This window comes from Schistocerca gregaria, chromosome 3 (genome assembly GCF_023897955.1).
Source record: "Schistocerca gregaria isolate iqSchGreg1 chromosome 3, iqSchGreg1.2, whole genome shotgun sequence".
NCBI lineage: Eukaryota > Metazoa > Arthropoda > Insecta > Orthoptera > Acrididae > Schistocerca > Schistocerca gregaria.
This window is the reverse complement of record NC_064922.1, coordinates 409,756,435-409,783,362: the sequence shown is the minus strand read 5'-3', so window position 1 is coordinate 409,783,362 and position 26,928 is coordinate 409,756,435. Positions and strand designations below refer to the sequence as shown.

General features: G+C 44.2%; 1 protein-coding gene across 1 annotated transcript in view; it reads left to right on the top strand.

The window, feature by feature from the left end:
* Window positions 1-26,928, top strand: part of LOC126354537 (leucine-rich repeat-containing protein 51-like) — a 120,309-nt gene that overhangs the window by 46,297 nt on the left and 47,084 nt on the right. The window contains exon 2 of the mRNA XM_050004267.1: window positions 24,945-25,071. The gene's annotated coding sequence lies outside the window, so the exon portion shown is untranslated. The remainder of the gene's footprint in view (window positions 1-24,944; window positions 25,072-26,928) is intronic.

Genomic DNA, 26,928 nt, shown 5'->3' with positions numbered 1-26,928 from the left:
GAGGTAAATAAAGGGAGAAAACGGTAAGCCTCCGACGTGAATGAATTTCAACTGCAACTGCTTACAGGCCAGTATCCAGGGGGAGAGCAGAGGAGTGGTGCTCATTATTGACAAACACAGCGGCTCCGCCTTTGGCCCTTTCCCCAGTCAGGTCATCTTTGCGATATAACGTATAGCCCCTTAGTACAGGAGCATCAGATGGTTTTTAATGCGTTTCCTGTAAACACAAGCACAGGGGGCGTTGCCATGCTACGAGGTTCAGTTCCTCCACATGTGCCCAGAATCCATTCATGTTCCACTGCATAACGGGAGCCATATATCAGGATGGGAGTACCTTCATCCTTACTTTCTGTCGGGGAGGAGAGCCCACTACAGGTGGAGGCTCAGTTTTGGGGCGAGATGATTGCCCCAGTCTGACATCAACCTCCATCGCCTCTGAAGAGCAGTCGAGAGAGACGTCAGAGAGAATGACATCAACATCAGCAGACTGTGTAACTTCAGTCTCCTTCAGTGGGCGAGTCTTTGGCTTTGGCTTAGATTTTTTGGCCTGAGGTGGCATTGGAGTCAAAACCTCATAAGCAGTAGAGGGTGTAGCAGCGCTGGGCAGTGCACAAGACTGGGCCCGGGAAGGGGCAGGAAGGTCCATGATGTCAGCTACCACGGCCCAGTCAGAAGGCTGGGGGGGGGGGGGGCAGCAGCAGGCTTCACAGGAGCGGCACCAGCACACGTACATTGACAAACGCAGGTGCTATTGCTGACAGTAGCAACCTCCGTTTGTGTAGCGGCATCAGTTTTCAAGACCGGCTGTTTCAGAACGGAAGAAAAGGAGGCAGCAAAGGTGGGCGGCTGCATGGACTTGTATGTTTTCTTTGCCTCACCATACGGGATGCGTTTTGTGGTTTTAAGTTCCTGGATCTTCCGTTCCTCAAGGAAAACTCTGTGTTTCTTACTCCACACAGGGTGATCCCCAGAGCAGTTGACACACTTGGGAGGAGAGGAGCAACCGACTCCCTCATGGGCGGCTTTACCACAGTTCCCACAACTGGCTTCCCCTCCACAGCCGAGAGTAGTGTGTCCTGAGTGATGGCATTAAAAACCCCGCATGGGGTTGGGGTAATAAGGCCATACACTGAGACCTAGGAAACCTGCCTTTACATGCTCTGGCAATTTGGTGCTGTTAAACGTAAGGATAAATGAGTCATACTTCATGAGAGCACCATCCACCCGTTTCATAGCGTGTTGCACGTCGACAATTCCTTCCCGGGACCATTCAGCCTTCAGTTCGTTTTGGGGAATGCCAACGAGATCTCTGCAAGTCACAACACCCTTTCTGTTGTTCAAGGTGTTGTGAAATTCAGTCTCTATCGCAAACACCCCAAGAAATTTTGCCTTCTGAAGGTTCTGGACTTGCTGGAAGCTAGATGTTTCAGCCAATAAGGTTCCATTTCGCAAGCACTTGACAGATTTTAAGGTGCCAACAATGCCTTCTAAGCCTTTCTGTATATAAAATGGCGAAACTTTATCGAAACTCCCCTCCTTTCTTTTTGTTATGAGAAACACATTGTGCGAAGCAGTTTGCATTCTGTTACTAGTAACTGAATCAGGAGGACTGGCTACACGAGCTCTCTTGTTGGATTGGGTGTTAGAACCCACCAGCGGTCCACCCTTTCCGCTGGGAGGAGAAGAATAAAAGTTCGAGTCTTCCATCTCTGTCCCACGAGCAGCTAGGGAACTAGAAGTCCACCTAGACAGAGCCTCACGTGCCTAGGTAAGCCTTATACAAATGAGAAGCGGCTGGTTTCCCAGAGGTTGCCCGCTAACGACTGTTCCACCTCAATAGCCATACATCTCATCAGCGCGCAGCACACCTTGATATTGAGGGTTGTTTATAGAGGTTTATTCCATCCTCGCGTTCCGGGCGGTCAAGCCAAGATCCCCATTCCCTGAGACACACAACATACCACCGCCGCGCACCACGGTGGTCGCTGAAGTATGCCCAGAGCTTACGGTGACAGGGGACTGGCGGTGCTTACCAGTCCCCAGCTCAGGAACCCCGGGGTCGCCAAGCTTGTACCCAGCAAATGAATGCTGAGCCCCTGGGGACTTCCGGATCTCAAGGGATGAGAAAAGGTGTTGGTCCGAAGTCTAGTAGGGATCTGGAGAAAATGATAACAAAATTCATAAAAACACGTTCTTTTCAGGAGCATTGTGGCAGACAGAGGAAAGCAGTTGATCCGACGTCTGTTGAAGATGTGGCGACAGCATTGCAGGAGACCGGCTGTGGGATTACCCGAACAATGTTGTGTTCAGTGCTCCAATTACGAACGTAGCTGAACTGAAGGCATGCATTGCGCAACAAATTCTGAACCGCTGAGACACTCCGATCTACAGTGGAAGATGCTGTTTGTAGATTTCGAATTCTGGCACGAAACAGTGAACAGCATACTGAACATGTCTTGCTCCAGGCTCATGACAGTTTTAAACCGATGCCATTTTGCTTTTCGTGCAGTTTTTGGGTGCAGGACAATTCAAAACCGACGCCAGTGTGCTTTTTTATGCTGTTTTTGGCCTCCAAACAATTAAAACCCGATTTTTCCACCCAATGTGGTACGACCTTGGTGTGGTGGTTGGGCTTACCTAACTAACAGTGCCACAACTGTTAACTGTCGAACTATTGTAGTCGTGCACATTGAACAGTACGCCATCTATTGGTAAAATTTTCCTTAATATATTTTTTCATGATGTTTTCCACTGCGTCAATAACATGCTGTTCAGATGTGACGACACTCTGAACAGTCGTGCCCCCTGCGATGTCAGCGGCTGGAATAGATCCACAGCCATTCCTTCCTGTCGTAAGAGGCGACTAATAAGAACCTTTTTATTTGGTCACATTTTTACCTTGGTGTTTTGATTATTCTTTGGACTTCTAAAGGTTTTCGCTCTTTTAGCTTTTTCAATGTTTTTCCCTCACCTCTTGTGGGTTTTTTAAATTTTGTGTTTGATCTGCACTTTCCAACTTTTACAGAAGCGCAGGCCGTTTGGGGAGGGTCGCCTCACTGTGGTGCATTAACTCTCCAGTGTGCACTGTTACCTTTTACGCCTACCATTCAAGTGGATTTATCTTTCCATCCGAGATCCAGCGCGGTAGCCAGTCCGTTGTAGTGGGGATGTCATGTACCCCCTCAGTGGCAGCCTCTTGACAACTCAGGGATCGCACTGCCGATGCCTGAGCTGTAATCTCCCTGTGTCAGCCAAGGAGTAAGTACCTATCCATTTCGAGGTAGCAGGACTCTTGGCAACGGCTGCTGTGCCAGGGGGCCTTTGTTTGGCTGGGTGGCACCCATGGGGAGAGCCTTCAATCGGAGTGAACGTCATCGGGGAGCATGATCTGCAACGAAACAGATCAAACTTAACGGTGGCTGTGCCAACACGGTCGCCTCAACGGTCAGGAACAATGATTTGTGCAGAGGCTTGCAATCCTACGGCATTTCCGTCATTGACCACTCCTCAAGACGAAAGCCAGATAAGCAGAAACTGAAGTATATTTTGCCGAGTTCTTAGTTTGTTCCCCAACTGATGGCGAATCTGTCGCTAAAAGAAAGTGACTGTTTTTCGTTGAAAATATTGAAGATCGGTTTGGGGAGGTTGCTGCAATAGAGAAGATGAGAAGTAGATCTTTGCTGATCAAAACATCACATGCCAACCACTCATGGACACTTCAGGCCTTTGTCACGGTCACCTTTTATCCTAATAACAGGCTCAATAGAATTGGGACCTAATGCTACAAAATGATGAAGAGCAGTGTACTAATCTGACGCAGTGTGGAGTCAATTTTGTTCACTGCGTCCAGAAGGGCCCCAAGAATAATAGAATGGACTCTGGACCTTTTATCTTGGCCTAGTTTTGCCTGAGAAGGTTAACGACATGGCTCATAGATGTGATGTCAGGCCCTGTTTTCCTTCTGTGATGAGATATTTTAGGTGCCAAAGGTTCAGATGCATGTGATCTCACTGTTTCAATGACGTTATCTGTAGAGCTTGTGGACAGGCATCCAGTTAGGGCATCCCTTGTGATCAACTTCAGCAGTGTGTCTGGAAGCGCGCACTCCTCGTTCACTGCAATGCTCGGTGTTCAAGAGGGAGAAGGAAATTTAAGATTATAAAACGCTGGATTGCCTGTCCTATCAAGATCCAAAGAAAAAAATTGAAAGATTTCATCTGACTGATTCGGACAAGCAGCGCTCTGCCAGAGTGTCGAGACACGGCCCCTGGACCTGAGAAAATCCACAACCAAAAATTACCTCACTCGATGACAAGGCATCACGTGACACCTCCTTGCCCTCGCCGTATTCTAGTGCCTGCCCTACGGTTGGGGGAGGGAATGTCAGGTCCTCCCCTCTGAAGACAAGGAGCAGCAGCCACAGGCTGTGGGCCAAAGAAAAGTACGGTCGTCTTCGCCCCTGGAAGATAAAATATGGAAATCTCCGTGGAAATCAAAATCTCTCAAGGATAAGAAGGATAAGCAGAAAGATAAACTACTTTCTGAGGCTTTAGATGTTCCCCATTACTGCCGCAGTCTATGCACACTGACGATCAGGCGAACTCCGACCTGGTAGCGAAGTAAACACACCCATCTTTTCCATTCGCCGCTTTCTCAGACCTGACACCAACGCTCCTTCAATGGAACTGCAAAGACTGCTATCGCCTTCTGACCGAACTCCTTGCTCTGAGAAACTACAAACAGTACTGTACCACTCTCGATAATGTCGAGAGAGCGTCAGTTGGGGTCTGTACCCTCATATGCTCCGAAACTTCCAGTGACCAGGTGCCCCTTACCACTGCACTAGAGGAAGTGTCCGTTAGTGTCTACCTGTCAGTTTGGAAGACAAATTGTAATGTTTATCTGCCCCCAGACGGACCTTTCCAATATCATGAGCTCGTAGAGTTAGTGGAACAGCTACCTCCTTCTTTCTCTTATTGGGGACTTAAATGCCCATAATCCTCTGTGGAGCGGCGACACCATGTCTCGCAGAGGCCATGTACTAGAACACCTCCATTCGGAATTGGACGCCTGCCTGCTCAACACTGGAGCTGCAACACGTTTCACTGAGGCCCATGGAACATACTGAACACCTGATCTCACAGTTTGCAGCCCGAGTTCCTTACCCCTGATTCAGCGGCGTGTCCTTGGCGATCTTTGTGACAGCGACCATTTTCCTGTCGTACTCTCCCTCTCCACTCAAAGACATTTGGAATTCTCCACGTTGGTCGCTTTGGAAACCTGACTGGAAGGCTGTCTCCCATGCAGCCACTTTTGCAGCCAGTCGAGCGACAGATATCGACAAAGTGGTACAGGATACTATTGACAGTATTAGTAGTCATGCTGCAGCAGCAACGATACCCTACCCCTGCGCGAAAGCGAGGTTTCTAAAAAAAGAAATGGAAGCAGGAGTATTGGGAACAGTATGTCTCAACTATGCGATACCACAGTCCATCGTCTAAAGTATGAACTAAACTCTGCCGCATTTGTGGCGATCCACCACCCACAGCGGTTCCTGGCATCGTCGTCAATGGTAACATCTGCACTGACTTCGGGGTACTTTCCGAAAATTTTGCTTCACACTTTGCTGAAGCGTCCACTTGTAGTAATTACAGTCCTCAAATCCTGACCTGGAAACGCCTTCTTGAGCACCACCTGCTATCCTCCCATGCACACGGCCCCCTATCACCCATGTTCCTTTTAGTCTGGTAGAGTCTCTGGAAGAGTATCCAGACACGGCCCTTGGACCTGAGAAAATCCACAACCATATGATCAAACATCTTCGTGCCGACAGTATGCAACATATCCTTGGGCTTTTTAATCGCATTTGGCGGGAAGGAGAATTTTCTTCCAGAAAGGAGGTATTATTATTCCTGTCCAGGAACTGTGAAAAGACCCACTTGTTTTAACTAACTACCGGCCAATCTTTCTGACAAATTGGCTGTGTAAGCTATGTGAACGAATGATTAACCGCCGTCTTTGTTGGTGCCTTGACGCTGGAGGGCATATATCACAATTCGAAAGTGGCTTTCGGGCTTTCCTGTCCACCACAGATCATCTGGTTCGTCTGGATACTGCAATGTGCAGTACTTTTGCGCCTCGTCAAATTACCTATCTTCCCATCTTTTTTTGGGTCCAGGTAGGTTCGACTCTAAGCAATCAATATGTACTAGAAACTGGAGTCCCTCAGGAACTGGTTCTGAGCGTAACGCTGTTCGCTACCGCCATAAATGGTATCGTAAATGCAGTGGGCCTCACAGTCTCTCCATCACTTATACGTAAATTAGCTTTATCCGTATTTTGCCTCTGCATCACTGTGCTCTGCTGAGCGCCAAGTTCAGGATTCTAGGTCAATGGAAATTGCCCTATAGGTTTCGATGATTGCATTTTTGCCGGCTCCAGATTGTGCAACCGCACCCACAAATTTATCTTGGTGACCAGCTACTTTAAGTCGCTGAAACTTTTCAGTTCGTAGGTATTTTTTTTGACAACAAGCTGGCTTGGTTCAAATGATTCAAGTGGCTCTGAGCACTATGAGGCTTAACCGCTGTGGTCATCAGTCCCCTAGAACTTAGAACTTCTTAAACCTAATTAACCTAAGGACAACACAAACGTCCATGCTCCAGGGAGGATTCGAACCTGCGACCGTAGCGGTCGCGCGGTTCCAGACTGTAGCGACCAGAACCGCTCGGCCACTTCGGCCGGCTAGCTAGCTTGGCTACTGCATGTCCACCAGCTCAAGGCAACTTGCATGAAGAAGCTGAATGCTCTCCGTTTTCTCAGTAACTCCTCTTGGGCCCGGTGCGCATAGTTTTTCTTAGATTTTACAAAGGGCTGATTGTATCGCGCTTGGATGATGGTTCCGTTACCAATCGGTCGGCACCACCGTCCATATTGCTCTTGATGGGCCCTGTTCAGCACACTGGAATGCCTTCCGTGTGAGCTCCGTTGACAGCCTCCTGGTGGAAGCTTGTGTCCCACTGCTGAGGTTTAGACGACAGCAGCTTCTGGGAAATTATGCAGTCAGTCTGTCACCCAGGTCACTCTATTCCCAACCAGCACTTCGGATCGTTTGCGCATCGCCCAAAAATGGGTAGACCAGCTGGGATCCGATTCGATACTCTACTGAAGGACCTCCAAATCCTCCTTTAGTCTGTGTTCCTAGAGCTGCCTGTCGACACCGCCCCCCTTGGTATGTACCCTGTTCTGGGATACAGGTGGACCTCTTTTGTCTCACCACCTGCGACATGGTCGCGTATACAAACAGTGATCCAATACTGTCAAATGTTTTTTATTCCAGTCTTTGATCACAATATGAATTCCTTAGAAGATGACCAGTTTCAGTCCGTAATGACCATTCCTGGTGTAAAGAAGATCTGAGGATGGTCATTACGGACTGAAACTGGTCATCGTCTAAAGAATTCATATTGTGATCAAAGACTGGAATAAAAAAGATTTGACCTCTTTTGTGTCTCCAAGAAGGATGCTCATCCTACCCTTCTCCGACACCTGTTTCGTTCGATCCTCCACAATTATTCTAATTCGGTATGCATCTACACGGACGGATCGAAAGTCAGCAACAGGGTCAGTTACGCTTTTGCACATGCAAGGGGATATGAGAAGCACTATCTGCCGAGTGCATGTACTCTATATACTGCAAAGTTGGTTGCCATATCTCAGGCTTTGCAGTACGTCAAATCCCTGGCCACGACGATCTTTCTGATCTGTAGCGATTCCATGAGTTGCTTAAAATGGATATCCCTCTGCTACCCCAAAAGTCGTTTGGTCGTTAACATACAAGCCCAACTGCTTGACCTCGGTAGCTCTGGAAAGACAACGACCTTCATCTGGACACCGAGCCACATAGGCACTCCAGGAAATGAACTCGTCGATCAACTAGCTAAAGACGCAGCTACAGGAGACAACCTTGACATCGGAACACCGACCACCGACTTACGATTACAATTTCAACGCAATAATTTGAGACTCTGGGATTTGGAATGGCAGGCTACTGCGACCCAAAAAAAGTTGAGAACGATTAAAGGGTCCACTAAAGTGTGGCATACATCTTTCCAGACCTCTAGAAAAGAAGCCATTGTTTTTTTCCACTACGGATCAGCCACACGATACTCACCCACGAGTTCCTTCTGCGTCGGAAGGGTCGATATGCAGCGCGCTCTCAGCTTGTCCACCTCACTACCTCAGATTCCTGCGGATGATGAGACAGCCACTACCAGAGTGTTGCATTTTCCGAGCGAGAGCCTGTTCATACTAAACTATAATACTACTCCTCTTTCAGTGTTATAACAGAGCGGTTATAGGCGCTTCAGTCTGGAACCGCGCGACCGATACGGTCGCAGGTTCGAGTCCTGCCTCGGGCATGGATGTGTGTCATGACCTTAGGTTAGTTAGGTTTAAGTAGTTCTAAGTTCTAGGGGACTGGTGACCTCAGATGTTAAGTCCCATAGTGCTCAGAGCCATTTGAACCAATCTTTCAGTGTTAGGGCTGTTTGTGGAGGGGGGGGGGGGGGAGGGAGGCAGCCTTCCACTGTGTCGGGTACTCCCCATGCGACGGCAGGTTACTTTCTCCCCCCCCCCCTCCCACTCCCTGTTGTGCTTTTAGACTCTCTTATCGAAGATGTTGCCTGGAGTATTTTAAGTAGGCTGTTTAGGTTTTTTTATTGGTAACGCCACATGGCGCTCTGTATGAAAAATCACTGGCTGTGCTTACACAGCAACATCTTACAACACGACGCACAGTTTAGCGCTACAGCACGCGTATTTGAGTGACTAATTTTGTACTTAAAACATTTACTTTGAACTACAACGATACAAAGGTTTTCTGTGATACATTTCATTCCATTGCTGTAATCTGTAACACCTGAGGATATAATTACATTAATCCTCAGAGGGGTACACACTTACTTTGTGTACCATGTGTATGGCAAGCACAAGGAGCCCTGGCTAATATGGTATTTGCTTATACAACTTTACACATCGGTACCATATTTCTCTAACACAGAATTACACAGCTATCTGATCATTTAACTGAGAGAGACAAATATTTATTTTACTACATCAGTGACAGATGTTTATGTAATTACACAGTTGGATAACTTCACACTTATGAAACTGTATTTTGTCTGTACTTTGTGAACTGTTCATATTTTTCGGAACCATTGCGCTACTATGAGAACTTTGAATGATGTATTTGGTATCAGATCATGGTATTTAAAGTACGTTTGAGGTAGATGACACTACTGATTTGACCAGAGAATATTTTTTATGGTTTCAAATTATTGCAGAAAGCTATGACGTTTTTGAGATTTGACTGAGGTGTTATGATGTTATTATTACGGCGGCGATGTGTATTATGCTGCTGAGGTATGTTTATGATCAATAAGCTGATGCTATATGAGGTATTTGATTATGCTACATATTTATTATAATGAAATATTGAAGAAGTGTCTACGAATATGTATATGTGTAATAAGGTAAGAACAATGAGTAGTGGTTAGGGACTCTGGTTTGTGAAAAAGGTTGTTGGAAACCAAGAATCGTACTTTAAGAGTTATGAAATGTATGTAAATGCGTGAATGTATTACTATGCCGACGAAAAATTTTTGGACACTGTTATATTTATAGGATTTTATTTTCTACACATTTGTAACGCAAATTCTCAACCTGTGAAAATATTTTTATATGAGACGGTCACTGTAGTGGAAACTGCTGTCGTAAATATTTCAGTAAGAAAGGTAAGTGACCACCTGCACGTAATGCGTCGTGGGCACCCAGCTGCGCGACAGGCGCCTGGAAAAAAGCATTAGTGTGTGCCTTTCAGAGGCACAGGTGGAGAAAACAAAGAGGCCATTATCCTCGCTATTGACATTCCTTTGTAGAAAGCATCTCAAATACGACACGCTCAAACTTGAAAACATATGATTATACTGTGGAGATCTTAATTTATGATATTTACTAAAATGCTTAATGAAACGTGAGAAACATTACACGGCTATGTCTTGCTAGTTGAGAGAAATGCCATAGGGCTTGCTTTATATATTTATTTACTCATTTTGTTTAATATCTAGTTTCTAGCTGCATTGCACCATTGGTTAAAATACAATTTAATAGATGTACTAGTATAGGTATTTTATGCCTACAGATCCAGTAAATAATAACTTTACAATGTACTTAAAAAAACGAAGGAGCACAAAAAGACATTTCCCTTCACAGGCATTGCATACAGAATTTTCTTTTCAAGTACATTGTAATATTTTTTTTACAACAAGTTTTGTGGTGCACGAGTTTAATTATATAGACATTAAGATGTGAATATACATTTCCCTTATCAGCGTTGTTGTCTTTAGTGTACTATTTTTTTTGCTTGTGGGTTTGTCGTGTTTAGGTATAAGTTATTACATTTATTGCTGCTTGCTTTCTTACTTGCATTTTTTTGTCATTGCTGTTCGTATTAATTGTTTTATGCTGCTGCATTGCCTCGTCCCTTAGTTTAGCATCTGAGCTCAGTAGGTTTAAGTTAGCTTAAGAGGAGGTAGACTATATAAGAAACTAACTATGATGAATTGGAAGAAAAGCATTGAGAAGCTATAAGAAAATGGTTTCGCCAAAAAAGTAGTGTACAGTGGAGAAAAACTATTTTTGAAAGAGGATGTGAACAGAATACAGAAAGCATGCTTGGATAGGAATTTTTTTGGCTGAAGCAAATGTTGAAATAAGAGGGACGATCTATGGAATGAAGTTTTGGGTTGGACTGCAGTACCAAATGTTACACTGAAAACAAACCCTGTCCCTTCCTTCTGTGTTATCCCACTATGTGTTTGTGTACCCTTGTGTATTTGTTTTCTTCCTGTCTCTATGTACTGTTTCATAGAATTTTTTCTCTTCTAATACTAAGCTGCATTCACTATGATGAGGAATACTGTTATCCTCAAATATAATTTGCATTAATAACATGTTATTTACTTTGTAAAGATGTTTACACATTATTTATTCTGTTTTGTTCTAATGCTCATGTGTGAAGTTGATGTTTCAAAAGTTATTCTGATCTTTTTTGTATCTACTTATGTCATAATTCCTGTAACACTGATGTATTTGTTATTTCCATTCTTTTGTAAAGCCTGTATTACTGCAAATGTTATCTGTACTATTATGTTCTTTAATGATATATTTTTTTACCTTTGTTATTGTATTCTCATGTTATAAAATTGTAATTGACACCAGATCATCAAATTAAGTAACTTGTAAATTACATTTCACTGCACACATTTCTGTTGGTCATAGTATATGGACAATAAGTGAGAAGTAGGGACTGATAGTGTTTGCACATGTGTTAATAATTCGGCAAGGGACTGGATAACAGCATTGCTGGTTCTAAGGACATCTCAAACAAATTCTTTGTGAGTGGACAAACCGTGGTTTATGGACTTGCTATATTGTCCACAAGACTTTTCGATGGTCATTGTGCACCTGCACAGTCGCAACAGTTGGCTGCTAACCATCTCTACAAGGACTATAGTGGGTCTACACCTTTGATGACTCACCAATACCATTATTTCTACAAGGACTGCAGTGGGTCTGCACCTCTGGTGGCCCACCAATACCATAATCTCTACCAGGACTACAGTGGGTCTGCTCTGTGATGACCTACCTACCAATAGTCTTCAACTTCGACTGACTCTGCTGTGGGTTTCCTTTGTTGTGGGCCATTACCTGTCTGCATGTCAAGAGTCAGCACTGTCTTTCCGTTGGAAGGACAACACTACTTCTTCAAGACTGCATCGAAATCCACTACTTCCGTGTGCATTTTCTGTTACTACTCAGACTTTGAGAAAAACACTGCAATTTTACTGTGATGAACGATCAGGACTGTCTTTATGGACTGTGGGAAAATTTTAGCTTTTGACCAACATTGTATCAATAAGTGTGTGCATTTGATATCTTTGTTATTGCAATTATGAAAAATTTTATCAAATCATTATTGGCCAGTGCCCAAAACAATTTGTAAAATTTTTTGTGGGGAGCATGGGGGCTATGTAAGTAGACTGTTTAGGTTTTTTTATTGGTAACGACACATAGCGCTCTGTATGAAAAATCACTGGCTGTGCTGTGTGCAGTCAGTGGCTGGTTGGCATTGTTGTAATACTCGCCATTGTAGTGTTGGGCGGCTGGATGTTAGCAGCGCGTAGCATTGCGCAGTTGGAGGTGAGCCGCCAGCAGTGGTGGACGTGGGGAAAGAGATGGTGGAGTTTTGAAATTTGTAAGACTGGATGTCATGAACTGATATATATATTATGACTATTAAGGTAAATACATTGTTTGTTCTCTATTAAAATCTTTCATTTGCTAACTGTGCCTATCAGTAGTTAGTGACTTCCGTAGTTTGAATCTTTTATTTAGCTGGCAGTAGTGGTGCTCGCTGTATTGCAGTAGCGAGTAACCAATATTTTTGTGAGGTAAGTGATATGTGAAACGTATAGGTTAATGTTAGTCTTGGGCCATTCTTTTGTAGGGATTATTGAAAGTCAGATTGCGTTGCGCTAAAAATATTGTGTGTCAGTTTAAGCACTGTTTTGTATAATTGTTATAAGGGGACGTTTCAGTATCTCTATTTTCCTTTACCTATCGTGTTAAACTACTGTCACCCCTTTTTTAAACTATTTGACTTGCTTATACAGTTGGTGTCGCCAAGCCACACTTTTTTCGTTTTATACCTTTTTGCGTGTTTCTCTCGTGAAATGGAGGGACTGATGACCAGGTAATTTAGTCCCTTTAAACAAACAATAATAATAATGTGAGCAGTGGTTATCTATCTACAGCGTTTTGGAATTGGAAGTTCAATTATGGATCCTCTGCACATTATTCAGACAGATCGCGCACTTTCCTTCCTTAGGTTAACTGATGACTGTGGCGACAGAAAGGGCATCGAGCTTCAAACTTAAACAAAAAAAAATTTTTCATATAATGAAATCTGGCGATGAATGACGGTATGGACACTAGGAGAATGAAAGAAGGGGGCAGGGAGGGCAAGAGGGAGGTGGGGAACGGAGAGGAATCGCGAGAGAGAGAGAGAGCGAGAAGAAGCGAGAGAAATGGGGCTGGGCGGTATGGTAAGAAAGAGAGAGGGAGAAGGGCGAATGGAAAGAGCAAGAAGTAACGGAAGAAAATAACTCGAGGAAGCATGGCTCAGTTGATAGGAAAGTTAAAATATGCTGGTACATCCACTTGTGCCATCTATGCACACAAGACAACTGCGTGTATGAGGTCTGGTGCTGTGAGAGGGACAAAAAGAGGTACGGCCAGTTTATACTTTTTTTTCCATTTTAACAACCAAAAGTTATAATTCCCAATCATTACTGATTTCAGTCTTACGTGGACAATCTTCCGCATTGATGTCGAACGCTGTATATGACGAACAAAACGTGCGTTACATGCGTTATTTGTCATATGGCGACTATGACGGGCATATTGTGAATATGGCCAGTGTATAGCCGAAACCGACAGTGAATGTTATCATATTCTGTGATGGTGTACAAAACAAAAAAAATCATGCGATTACGACTCAAGCACCCAGGGTTGTATACAAACTTAATTATGTATACAGATAGTTCATCCATCCCGAAGATAGAGAACGACGATTTTAGCCTGTTATCGATATCGAAAGAGATAAGACATACGTCTAACTATTCTAACGGCAGAAATTGACAATTGACGTAAGAGACGGGGTAGGAGTGGGGCAGAAAGGGGGAACATGATGGAAACATAATTAATGAAGAGAGGTGGATAGAAAGTACGGTGACTGATTCAGAAGCGAAAAGAGAAAGAAGCAAAACCGTAAGAAGATGCGTTTGCTGCACTGTGTAATAGAGATACATTTGTTTTGTGTTACATTTTATGACACGTGAAGAGATCGATAAAAAGAACTGCATCGGTTTTTTCATACACCGAAGGGCGTTGTATTGTGTGCAGAATTCGGGTTCCCTAGAGGACAGCAGCGACAGAGAACGAGTTTTCGAAAAGTGTTTGTTTTGTGGATGGGTGCAATTACGATAATAGATAAACGAGACCTTGTATTATGATTACGATTATATGATACGTACTTGATCTGTGCTGTGAGGATTTGGGGAAAAATAGATAAATAAGACCTTGTGTTGTGATTGTGATTATATGATACGTACCTGATCTGTGCAGTGACGATCTGGGGTGCTGTAATGACATAGGTCGGCTTAAGAGATGAGAAATTTGTTAATTTTTGAGATGGATTGCAGCTGTGCTGACAGTACCTTTTTTCAGCACTCACTGTTGCTGTAATGACATAGGTCGGCTTAAGAGATGAGAAATTTGTTAATTTGAGATGGATTGCAGCTGTGCTGACAGTACCTTTTTTCAGCACTCACTGAGAGATGAGAAATTTGTTAATTTGAGATGGATTGCAGCTGTGCTGACAGTACCTTTTTTCAGCACTCACTGTTGCAGCGAACTCCACCGTATGTTTCCTTGAGAATTAACGTATTAGCGGCAGCAATAGAAAGTGACTGCGAGAACAAACTCCGTGTAGGTGATGCTACTCTTTGCTGATAAAGCATCCTTGACAATGGATTAATAATACTTCTTACTTTGGCTTGAGACTGGAATAGAATGACGTGTTGTCGGAGCGGATCTAATTGTATTGATGCACGACGGCCATTACGGGATTAGTTAGAGAATGAAGTTTGTTAAACGCTAAGGCATAATATCTTGTGAATAGAAATACGGACGTGGCTGTTTTGTTAGAGAGAACAACCGTATAAAGAAACATTTACTCAAAGGCGAAGAATTTCATCATTTTAACCTCTCTGGAAATTTGTGCTTCAAGTTTACTTATACTCACAATTAGACATTCGACTCTGCGGCTTTATAAGTGTTAGCTCGAGCCTGCACGCGGTACGGTTCCATCGCAATAAGCCATCTTTGCCCTTGAACTGTAATTTATTAATATTTTCTCCCACAAAAACTGAGAATACTACGTTCATATATCCAAGAGTATGCTACGATTGTAGACGGCCAGGTATGTCTAACTTGAGAAAAAAATAATCTTTTTACGATAACAGCGTGCAACAGAAACGGTGAGGAGTGCGAGGTAAAAGCTTCGTATCGCTAACCATTAGATCATTACGGCGACTCTACCGACCTACATCATACAACTAAATTTATTATACATGGGCGTAGAGCTAGACAGTCCTGAAAGCTTGGATCCATTTAAAGGCGCTCTTAATTAAGGGGAAAAACTTCTTTGTGAAGCACATTAACAATTAACTTAACATTCAAGTAACATTCATTCTTCCAGCTTTAACATTTCAAGCTTAAAATTCATCGAAGTTAATCGCAATTTAAATTTCTCTCCCTCTATTTTTTTTTCGCCGCATAAAAGTGCCAGTACAAGGTGGAATCTATAAATTTTCGGAACCGATGCTGCTATCTAGAAATTAGGAGTAGTAGATCTTTGCACCCGTAGGTGGCTAGAGCTGCACATCTGATGAGCCACTGTGCAGAGTGGCATTCAGCTCGGAGGACTTGTTGCGTGTCCACAGTGGTTTCCGTAATACTGTGTGTTTGGTGTGTGGCGATTTTAAGATGTATCCGCGAACAGAAGAGCGTATGTGCATCAAAAACTGTGCGAATCTAAGGAAAAGTGCTATGGAGACCCTTGAAATGATTTAATGAGTGTTTGGGGGACAGAGCATGAGCCGTACGCATGAGTTTGAGTGGAATGCTCGATTCAGAGCCGGCAGTACAGACGTCGAAGATGATGCTCACACTGGAAGGCCCGTTAGTCGGACAACGCCAGACATTGTTGCCAAACTTCAACAGTTGGATCGTGCGGATCGACGTCGAACCACTCAAGACCTTGCAGATGAAGTGGATATTGGTTATGGGACATGTCAACGAATGTTGACTGATGAATTGGGCATGCATCGTGTCGCCGCAAAATTTTTGCCAAGGATCTAGACTGCCGATCGGAAGGCACAGCATGTTAAAGTGTGCACGGACCTTCGTTAGACCACATCTGATGATTCAACCCTCTAGTCAAGGGTTATCACCATCTATGAGTGCTGGATTTACGGTTGTGACCCAGAGACAAAATAACAATCGTCCCAGTGGAAGAGCCCGGGCTCTCCAAGACCCAAAAAAGCGAGAGAGCAAAGTGAAGAACATGATCATTGTTTTCTTTGATACCAAGGGAGCTGTGCACGTAGAATTTGTCCCACCCAACCAAACAGTGAATTTCGCATACTACTGTGACGTTTTGCGATGTCTCCGTGAAAACGTGTGGCAACAACAGCCCAAACTTTGGCGTCAAGGGATCTGGCTGCCGCATCACGACAACGCGCCCTGTCACATGTCCTTGCTCACCAGGAACTTTTTGGCAAAAAACAACATGGCGGTTGTAACCCAACCACCGTACTCACCAGATCTGGCATCTTGCGACTTCGGACTATTCCCAAAACTGAAACTCACGTTGAAAGGGCGTCGGTTCGACACTCTAGAGAGGATTCAAGAAGCATCGCTGGTGGTAAAAAATGAAATGAGTGTATGGCATTCTTAGTCGGGAGGCCCATTTTGGGGAAGTTTGGTCGCCGAGTGCAAGTCTCATTTCAGTCAACGCCACATTGGGTGACTTGCGTGCCGGTAAGGAGGATGAAATGATGATGAGGACAACACAACACCTAGTCCACGAGCAGAGAAAATCCCCAACCCGGCCGCAAATCGAACCCAGGCCTGCTGCTTGGGAGGCAAGCACGTAACCACCCAGCTAAGCAGGCGGACTTTGCTGGTGGTGATAAACACGCTCAAAGAACAGGACTTCCAGAAAACGTTTGACCAGTGGCAGAAGCACTGGGACCGGTGTGTACGTGCAGATGGGAAATACTTCGAGGGTGATGGTGACCATCAGTACAAAGATAAGGTTTCCAACACATAGCAGCACCAGTCCCGAACATTTTGGATAGCACCTCTTATACTAAGGAGCCAGCCATTCTAAATAGGTCTAACACGGTCAAATACATAGACGATGCGATGTAATGCACAACATTCATGGTCAGTTCTAAGCGTGTAGAGTTTTAACTAGTCTTCCTACGTTGGATTACGTCGCGATAATGGAGGTTCGGTAGAACGAGCCATTGAACAGATATATGTAATCACATCCTGTGTAAACACAGTTCCAAATTTGTGATTGGAAAAGAAGCAAGCGGAAGTGGTCCTGCACCTGGCGACAATATGTTCTACCTAACCGAGTTGCTCCTCCATGTACTGGTAGAGTAAAAAGAATGTGAGGCCGCTTATGTGTACACTGACATTGCCGTTGACAATTGCTTCAGAAAACGCTCAACAATCGCATGCTACAGCCTTCAGCTACGCTGCACTTATAATACGTACTCGTAGGTTCTTGTCTCATCAGTATCTACTTCGTTTGATGCCACATAGCCTAATCTGACGATGGCTTGGGCCGAAACCGTAATCTTGTGAACTCATTATCAATCATCAGACACCCGTGCCCATATCTGAGTTGGTTCATTTTTAGGTAGATACCCGCACATACACATATTTCCATGCTGAAATGTAAATGGGCTATTCAGTGGACTTTGTACCTCTGATCCTCGTAAAAGTCTCTATACTGGGCAAGAGAAAAATACGTTTCATGACACAGAGCTCACCTCTTGTATGAATGCCGTCTTCTCAACGCAATTTAGGGTATGGGATGGCAAAGTGTTCTTCAGAGCTCATTTCAGACACTATCTTTAACAGTAAACAAATCAGCCTATGAAACCGTCAAGTAGTTTTCACAACCTGAATACGTAGGGTATGGATACCTTCAACAGGGAACCATTCAGCATATGGCATGGCCAGGCAGTTCTCCTGACCTAAATACATGTTTGAAATTGCTTCAGAAGATGCCTCATTTTAGTAGTTGTTCATAGAATTTTGGGGATTGTTTTGGAATCAGATAACTCTATAGAGCGACAACCACAACTATGTGAAGAATTACTAAGAACTGTACCGCCTGATCAGTCACTGAGTGACTTGAAACTGGTAATGGGAATATAAAAATTCTATCGTTAAGAAAAGCGACTGGTAGCAGTCACTTCTGAAAACATTTTTCATCGTAGTTTCAGTGTTGTACATCCATAATGGATGAAGTTTTATTCCCTATGCAGCTTATGGGAATCTTCATTTAACAGCAACATATGTTACTCATCGTGCTGCCACTAGAAATAACACAGCTCCGTACTGACGTTATTCATACAAAACTCATGCGTGCATTTCGTTCGTTTCAGACACGTTGTACATTTGAACATAATTGCTTTCTCTGAAGCTACATTTCTATATTTTTTTCATTTTGGCTAAATTAAATCAGATGCAGTATTGTATCGTATTTTAATGGTGTTTTCTGACAACCGGTGTAGTTTGTCCTTTCTTCCTCTTACAAGCTGGAACACAAATGCCCTAGATTCCAGTCAGCGATCTCGCAATAGGTTGTTGCAGCTACATATTTGGTAGGATGTCCGTCCCCCGGTAGCTGAGTGGTCAGCCGGCAGGGTAGCTCAGCGTGCTCGCTCAGAGGGTTAGCTACCCTCTGTAATAAAAAAAAAAGAAAACTAAGTAAACGGATCAAGAAATAACCTGGACTGGTGTCATCGGACGTCCGCCACGAACAAATCCAACTAACGATATAGAACAAAATGAGATCTTGCCGGCACGGTAGCTCAGCGTGTTCGGTCAGAAAATTTATCTACCCTCTGAAAATAAAAAAAAACTGAGTGAACGGATCAATGAACAACCTGAACGGGTGTCATCGGACGTCGGCCACGAACAAATTCAACGAACAATATAGAACAAAATGAGGTCGGCACGGTACCCCAGCGTGTTCGGTCAGAGAACCGATTGGCATCTGTAATAAAAAAAACTGAGTGGAAGAATCAACAAACGAACTTGAACGGATGTCATGTGACGTCCGCAACGACCAAACACAACGATCAACAACGAACAAAATGGAAAAAAAAGGTGGTCAGCGAGACAGAATGTCAATCCTAATTGCCCAGGTTCGATTCCCGGCTGGGTTGGAACTTTTCTCCGCTCAGGATCTGGGTGTTGTGTTGTCCTAATCATCATCATTTCATCCCCATCGACGCGCAAGTCTCCGAAGTGGCGTCAAATCGAAATACTTGCACCCGGCGAACGGTCTACCCGACGGGAGGCCCTAGTCACACGGCATTTACATTTATTTTTATTTGGTAGGATGCTCTTTAGAGTAGTTCGTGTCGCTTTGTAACTGAATGCACACCAACAGTTTTTTGCAGTTGAATCACGTTATTGTACATGGAAACAGTTATTACCAAAAAGACCCACTCGATCAGTGCCGTACATTAAATGCAAATAATTAAAGGAATGACGATAACAATACAATAAAAGGATAAACCTGTAAAACCAGTCTCTCTTTACAAATTTCAGTGTCATTTCATCAATGTCGGTGTTATTTCCTGACATCTTATTTTTCATTTTAGTAGTTTTGTTTTGATAACTCGTTTATCAGTGTTCTATTAGTAACAAATGTTCATATACAAAATTTTGTATGACAGTTATTAACATTACACTGAGAAAAAGAAAAAAAAACATAGGAAGAAAATAATTCATTTCATGCCAGATAACTGCTCAACACTACTGATAATTCTCCGAATTTTGAGAAGAAGTTCTCTTTTTGATATACTGCCACGATGATACGTCAGTGTTTCGCCGTGTTAGGAAACCAGACTCTCGCAGCCTATCTTCAAACGTGCAAGGCAAATTGTGTTCAGTTCCAAAAGGGACAGTGTGAATAAATGACTTTTTCTGCATTTAAGAATTTGAAAAGATCAACATTTTCTTAAGTCAAAAGAGGTGTTTTTCGACTTAATTATGAAGAGATAAATTAGTGTGAGTGAGAGCAACTCAAGTCGCAAGGACGACATCATGTGATCATTAACTTTAAGAACAAAACTATTCTCTCAAAAATTACTGCACGTGCTCGATGATGACATTTCGTTTTATTCCGTTGACCATGAGTGAATGCTGCTGTTTAAAATACCATAAAGAATATCTGACATTGACATTAATTCCTGGTGTGGTTCCGTCTAGTGTGATTAGAACTTAATTCTTTCTTATCGGTCCAACTTAGCAATCGAAGTTAAATTGCAGCCGACTTCCACACAAGCCAAATAATTTCATTCTGTTAAAGAAATATTTTGATAAGGAAAAGTGAGCTGTGAGAAGTCAGTTTTCAGGAGTAACTGTTGAGTCATGCAAATATTGTATTTAGTTTTAATGCGTTTACCGAGAAAAATTATTGACCATCCAAACATCACATAACAATTAAATTCAGCGAATGTTGCTATAAAAACTCTCCGTCCGAACAGGCCATGAAGGCCCAACGGTACCGACTGGCCGCCGTGTCATCCTCAGCCCACAGGCGTCACTGGATGTGGCTGTGGAGGGGCATGTGGTCAGCACACCACTCTCCCGGGCGTATGTCAGTTTACGAAACCGGAGGCGCTACTTCTCAGTCAAGTAGCTCCTCAGTTTGCCTCACAAGGGCTGAGTGCACCAGAGTTGCCAACAGCGCTAGGCAGACCAGATTGTCACCCATCCAAGTGCTAGCCCAGCCCGACACCGCTTAAGTTCGGTGATCTGATGGGAACCGGTGTTACCAGCATGCCTGTTGGCGACGTAGGTATAAACCGTGATAGGTTCTGTCACGCCCAAAGAACCGGAAAATCGTATTAGTCAGTAACTGCCCTCCTATTCAATTTCAAAATGCGTTTATTCGACAACATACAGAATGTCAGAAATTTCATGGTTTTTAGTAAAACCCGCAGTTTTCGAGAAATTCGCCGCGTTATTGTTTAAATGACATTGTCATCTCTCCGTTAATGAGACTTGATCTGCAGGACACTTAAAGCGCAAGTTCGCAATGACGATACTATCAGCAATATTGGGAGGTACTGCGTTTGTACAAATTGCGAGCGTTTTCCTGATGAACATTCCCCATCTGCTGGCAACCATGTTGATAAATGGCCTAAACACTGCGCCGGTTAGTGACGGTTCTGGCACTTCCCCAGTATGTTCAACTGGCGAAAATTCTGTTAATAATACGAGCGAAAAGTAGCCTCCACGTCTCGTACAACGAGTGCTACGGTCACGTGAGCTGTTGGACTTTGGGCATGCTGCGTGGGATTGGCTTGAAGTGGGGCACCAGAAAATCTTTGACATACACCTCATAATATCGTGTCGGACCTTCTTCTGCCCGGCGCAGTTAAGCAACTCTATGTGGCATGAACTCAACAAGTAGTTGGAATTCTCCTGCAGAAATACTGAGCCATGCCACCTCTATAGCCGTCCATAATGGCGAATGTGTTGCTCACGAAGGATTTTGTACACGAACTGATGTCTCGATTATGTGCTATAAATGTTCGATGGGATTCATGTTGGGCGATCTGGGGACCAAATCAATCGCTACGATTGTCCAGAATGTTCTTCAAACCATTCGAGAATAACTGTGGCCCGGTGTCACGGCGCTTTGTCTTCCGTACAAATTCCATAGTTGTTTGGGAACACGAAGTCCTTGAATGGCTGTACATGGTCTCCAAGTAGCGGAGCATAACCATTTCCAGTCTACGATCGGTTCAGTTGGACCAGAGGACTCACTCCATTCCATGTAAACACAACCACAGCATTATGGAGCTGACGTCTTGAACAGTGCCTTGTGGACGACTTGAGCTCATGGCTTCGTTGAGTCTACACTACACTCAGAATCTACCATCAGTTCTTACCAACTGAAATCGCGAGTCATTTGACCAGGCCATGGTTTTCCAGTCGTCTAGGTTCCAACCGATATGGTCAAAAGCCATGGAGAGGCACTGCAGGCAATGTTGCGCTCTTAGCAAAGGCACGCGTTTAGCACACTGACAACTCTAAGCAAACGGTGCTGCTCTCGGTCGTTAAGTAAAGGCCATTGGCCCCTGCATTGTCCGTGGTTAGAGGTAAGGCCTGAAATTTGATATTCTTGGCACACCCTTGGCGAAGTGGATCTCGGAATACTGAATTTCCTAACGATTTCAGAAATGGAACGTCTCATGCGTCTACCTCCAATTACCATTCCGCATTCTGAGTTTGTTAATTCCCGTCGTGTGGTCAAGACCACGCTGGAAGCCTTTTCACACGGCTCACCTGAACACAAATGACAGCTACGCCAATGCACTGCCCTTTTATACCTTGTGTACGTGATAGTACCGCCATCTGTATACGGACATATAGCTAACTTTTTAACTCAGTGTAGTGCTGTCCCGTTTCTTTGTAGGTGGGGAACACAGGAGGTGATTCATTGGCGTTCTTAGGTATCTGACGTCGGAATCTGAGTATCACGTATCCACTGTGTCGTTCATCCTTGACTTTTCAGCAGTGTGCTGCATGTTGTCACTTGTGAAGAGAACGTCGCAATTGGATACAGGAATGACAACGACTCATGTTCTCTGAAGATTCTCATGAAAGAACATTTCAGCACGAGGCTATGCAGTAGAACCCAGCTTTTTTAGTTAGTTGCTCTTCTGATTTCTTAGATGGCTTGAGGACACGAATAGGAACTGCTTATGTGTCTGTAAGGGTGCTGCATTTAAAGCAACCTTTCCCTTTTGTTACGTGCGTAAGTGACAGCAATTTTCTGTATGTCTGTAAGGGTCCTACATTTAAATCAGCCTTTTCTTTTTACTTAGTACGTAAGTATTACTAATGGAACTGAAGAGTGTTTCTTAGCTCTTCTCTGAAAACTGATTTTTAAACTTGAGAAAGTAAAGGGTCATGAGGTGGTCGACATCGTCATTCTGGCATGTGATATTGTTTTTGATCGACTCTTTCCCGTAAGGGCAACGGCCTTGCAGCAGTGGATACACCGGTTCCCTTGATATCACCGAAGTTAAGCGCTGTCGGGCGTGGTCGGCACTTCGATGGGTGACCATCCAGACCGCTGTGCGCTGTTGCCATTTTTCGGGGTGCACTCAGCCTCGTCATGCCAATTGAGGAGCTACTCGACCGAATAGTAGCGGCTTCGGTCAAGAATACCATCTTACTACCGACAGAGCCGTGTGCTGACCCCACGCCCCTCCTTTCCGCATCCTCCAGCGAGGATGACACGGCGGTCGGATGGTCTCGGTAGGCCACGAGTGGCCTGAAGACGGAGTGCTTTCCCGTAAGCCTGTCAGACTTGTGTCTGTCCTTGGACGTTAAATATTCTAGGCAGTCCAACAGTGGACTGAACTAATTAGGCTTACGGTAATACGAAGGCTTACAGACAAATCTATTGTACTCTAGAGCAACTAAATTGCTTTTTTATTTTTTACAGAGTTATTGCAACGACAATGCTTCACTTATATATTGGCTTTGTATAATACATAATTAAACTTTCGATTCTTCAGCCACTGCAGACGGAAAACTATTTAGCGTGTGGGTATCGAACTTTATAAGACTGATGTTTAGACTGTGAGCTGCAGGATTTGCTTTGTTAGTAGTGTCAGTGTAATGACTTACTGTTAGGCGCCCCTACTGGTATGGTGACGCATCAGTGTGCACCTGGAGTTGCAGGCAGTCAACATGGATCTGGACAAGATGAACAGGGCTTTACTCGTAAAGCTGTTTTCCCAGTACAACGGCAATAATGCTCTTCGCGAGTATCGACGCATTTAAGGATTAAAGGAATACTGGTGGGGGGGGGGGGGTCCTCTTTCCGCACCGTGGTTGAAGAACATATTTCGGAAATTCGAATTAACTGGCGATTTGGGAATTGCTTCTGGGAAAGACCTACGGCCGAATGCGTCACCTGTTGTCGAAGAAGTTTCTGTTGCCATGGCTGAAAATGCTGGACACCGTGCGCGATCTTCAAGCAGTGCACGAGCTGTGTCACGACAGCCATGGTACATAGTTAGAAAAATCCTGCAAACAATTGTGGAAAGGTATCTCTATTAGGGTTTCAGGCTGTCGCGGATGCAGATGGTCCTTACATTGAGCAACGTTTGTAACCTGGAACGTAAACATGGTACGCAATTACCAAATGTTACGCTCTCGTGTAGACATTGAAATTTGTGTTTGTTTCAATGGTTTGTTCATTATTTCTCTATCGCATGTCCTTACAAATGTTCCAACAAAGTTTCATTGTGCTTGGATCACTCGTTTTTTCTGAGGGCCCTCTCAAGTAGCGAAAGTTCAATTATTAACTACTGTGTCCTTCCTGGTGCTAATAGTGCGTGCTTTGCATTTGAGACATTTAATTAACGGTAGTACTGTAGCACTCAAACCTTATGCAGATTAATGGAGACTTTAAAAGAAACTTTGATTAGTAAGGAAAGGAGCTAAACTGGTGAAAAGCTTATTATCACTTGCCTGAGCGAAAATATTGTGGGTGCAAACTCAAATCTGTCCACGGTGTGAGTCTAAATATGTTAAAATCGAATCATTCAGGACTGTTGATAGTAATCCAGGTCCTTCTGGCACATCAACCAACTTTGGTGTCATTTCTGCGACGCATTAATCCATTGCGTGTTCGTTTCATTTAAAGCTACAAATTGGGTGCTCAGGAAGAAGGGGGCGGGGCTCGTTTCAGCAGGCAACGTGCTACGAGGCGCCCCAAGCTTCCGCTTCCTGCATCCTCCTTCAGGGGTGAAGTAAAAGTGTGCGATCAGTAGAGGTATTTTCACGTAATAGGAGGAGTCCCTGCAAACTACATAATAGTATAACCTTTGGGGGATCTTCCAGAAAACAGAGAGATGCGGTTCGTTTGTGGTTTCCATAAAAATTAAATACTCTAGAGAGGTTTTCTTATTTCGCAGGCAGAGCCAGAGGGATAATCTCGCTAAACAGAGGATTTCAACAGCAGATACAGTAGAAGTTGCTGATTCAGAAAGCTTGCATGAAAGAAGACTGAGAGCTACGCAGAGGAATAAAACGTTACTAAAGGTAAGTCTGTGTTACACATTAATGCAACAGACTGAATCTACAAAATACACTGAAGAGCCGAAGAAAGTGATTCACCTGCTTCATATAGTGTAGGATACTGCGAGCACGCAATAGTGCCGCAACACGACTTTGCACGGAGTCGACTAATGTCTGAAGTAGTGCTGGACGGAGTTCCCACCATGAATCCTACAGCGCTGTCCATAAATTTTGAAGAGCACGAGGGGGTGGAGATCTGAACAGAATGTTGCAAGGCATCCCAGATATTCCCAGATATGCTCAATGATTTTCATGTATGGAGAGTTTGCTGGCCAGCGAAAGTGTTTAAACTCAGAAGAGTGTTCCTGGAGCTACACTGTAGCAATTCTGGACGTGTGGGGTGCCGCATTGTCCTGATGGAATTGCCTAAGTCCGTCGGAATGCACAATGGAAGCAGGTAATCAGACAAGATGCTTACGGACGTGTCACATGTCAGAGTCGTATCTAGACGTATCAGGGTCCCACATGACCCCACACCATAACAGACCCTCCACCAGCTTGAAAAGTCCCTTGCTGTCGTGCAGCGTCCACGGATTTATGAGATTTTCTCCATTGTGCTCGTCCATCCGCTCGATACAATTTCAAACGAGTCTCTTCCGACCAGGCAACATGTTTCCAGTCATCAACAGTCCAGTGTCGGTGCTGACGGGCCCAGGCGGGGCGTTAAACTTTGTGTCGGGCAGTCACCAAGGGTGTACGAGTGGGCCTTCAGCTCCGAAAGCCCATATCGGTGATGTTTCGTTGAATGGTTCGCACCCTGACACTCGATGGCCCAGCACTGAAATCTGCAGCAGTTTGTTGAAGCGATGCACTTTTCTTACGTTGATCGATTCTCTTCAGTCGTCGTTGGTCCTATTCTTGCAGAACCTTTCCCGGCCGCAGCAATGTCAGAGATTTGATGTTTTACCGGTTTCCTGATATTCACGGTACATTCGCGAAATGGTCGCACGGGAAAATCCCCACTTCATCGCTACCTCGGAGAGGCTGTGTCCTATCGCTCGTGCGCCGACTATAGCTCCACGTGCAAACTCACTTAAATCTTGATAACCTGCCATTGCAGCACCAGTAACCGATCTAACAACTGCGGCAGACCCCTGTTGTCTTACATAAGCGTTGCCGACCGCCGCGCCATACTCCGCCTGTTTGCATATTTCTGTACTTGCATAGTCATGTCTATATCAGTTTCTTTGGCGCTTCAATGTAGCTGGCGTTGTCACTTAACAGTGAGGTGGATTAGTATGTCAGTAATATCTCACTGTAAAGCAGTAGTCAGATATCCGCATTCTCTAATCAGAGCCTACTTTCTGCCATTAAAATTAAGTTAGAACGAGTATAAGTCTCGAATTGTTTTCCGAACAATTTCTCAAGTTCTTCTGCTTATTACTTCTAATTCATATGCATCTTAAGAATGCCCAAAGGCTCTTTCCGGCTGAGCAAGAATAGGGTACTTGAGTCCCAGTGCGAGGCGAGCTTTCAGGTTTGATTCCATTTCGTTAGTGCCTCTTCCGTTGCATTCAACGGTATCACTCTAGATACCACCACTTAAAGTCAGGGCCGGCCAAGACGTGGCAAACTTCACGCGTGTCCGGTATGCATGCCATCTGTGGGCATGCTTTGCTAGTTCCTTCCGGGAAGTACTTTGCACAGTGCGATATCTCATTTAGCATTGCGATGTGGCATTTTTCAGTAGGCACACCTATCCTTGTAGATCGTTCAGGGCCACAATGAATTCAAATCTTGCGTTTTCTTTAAGGTAGGCGAGCTTAGGGAACTCGTCTGTGTTTGTCAGAATGTGTTCCTTCTACAAAGATATTTTTTTTA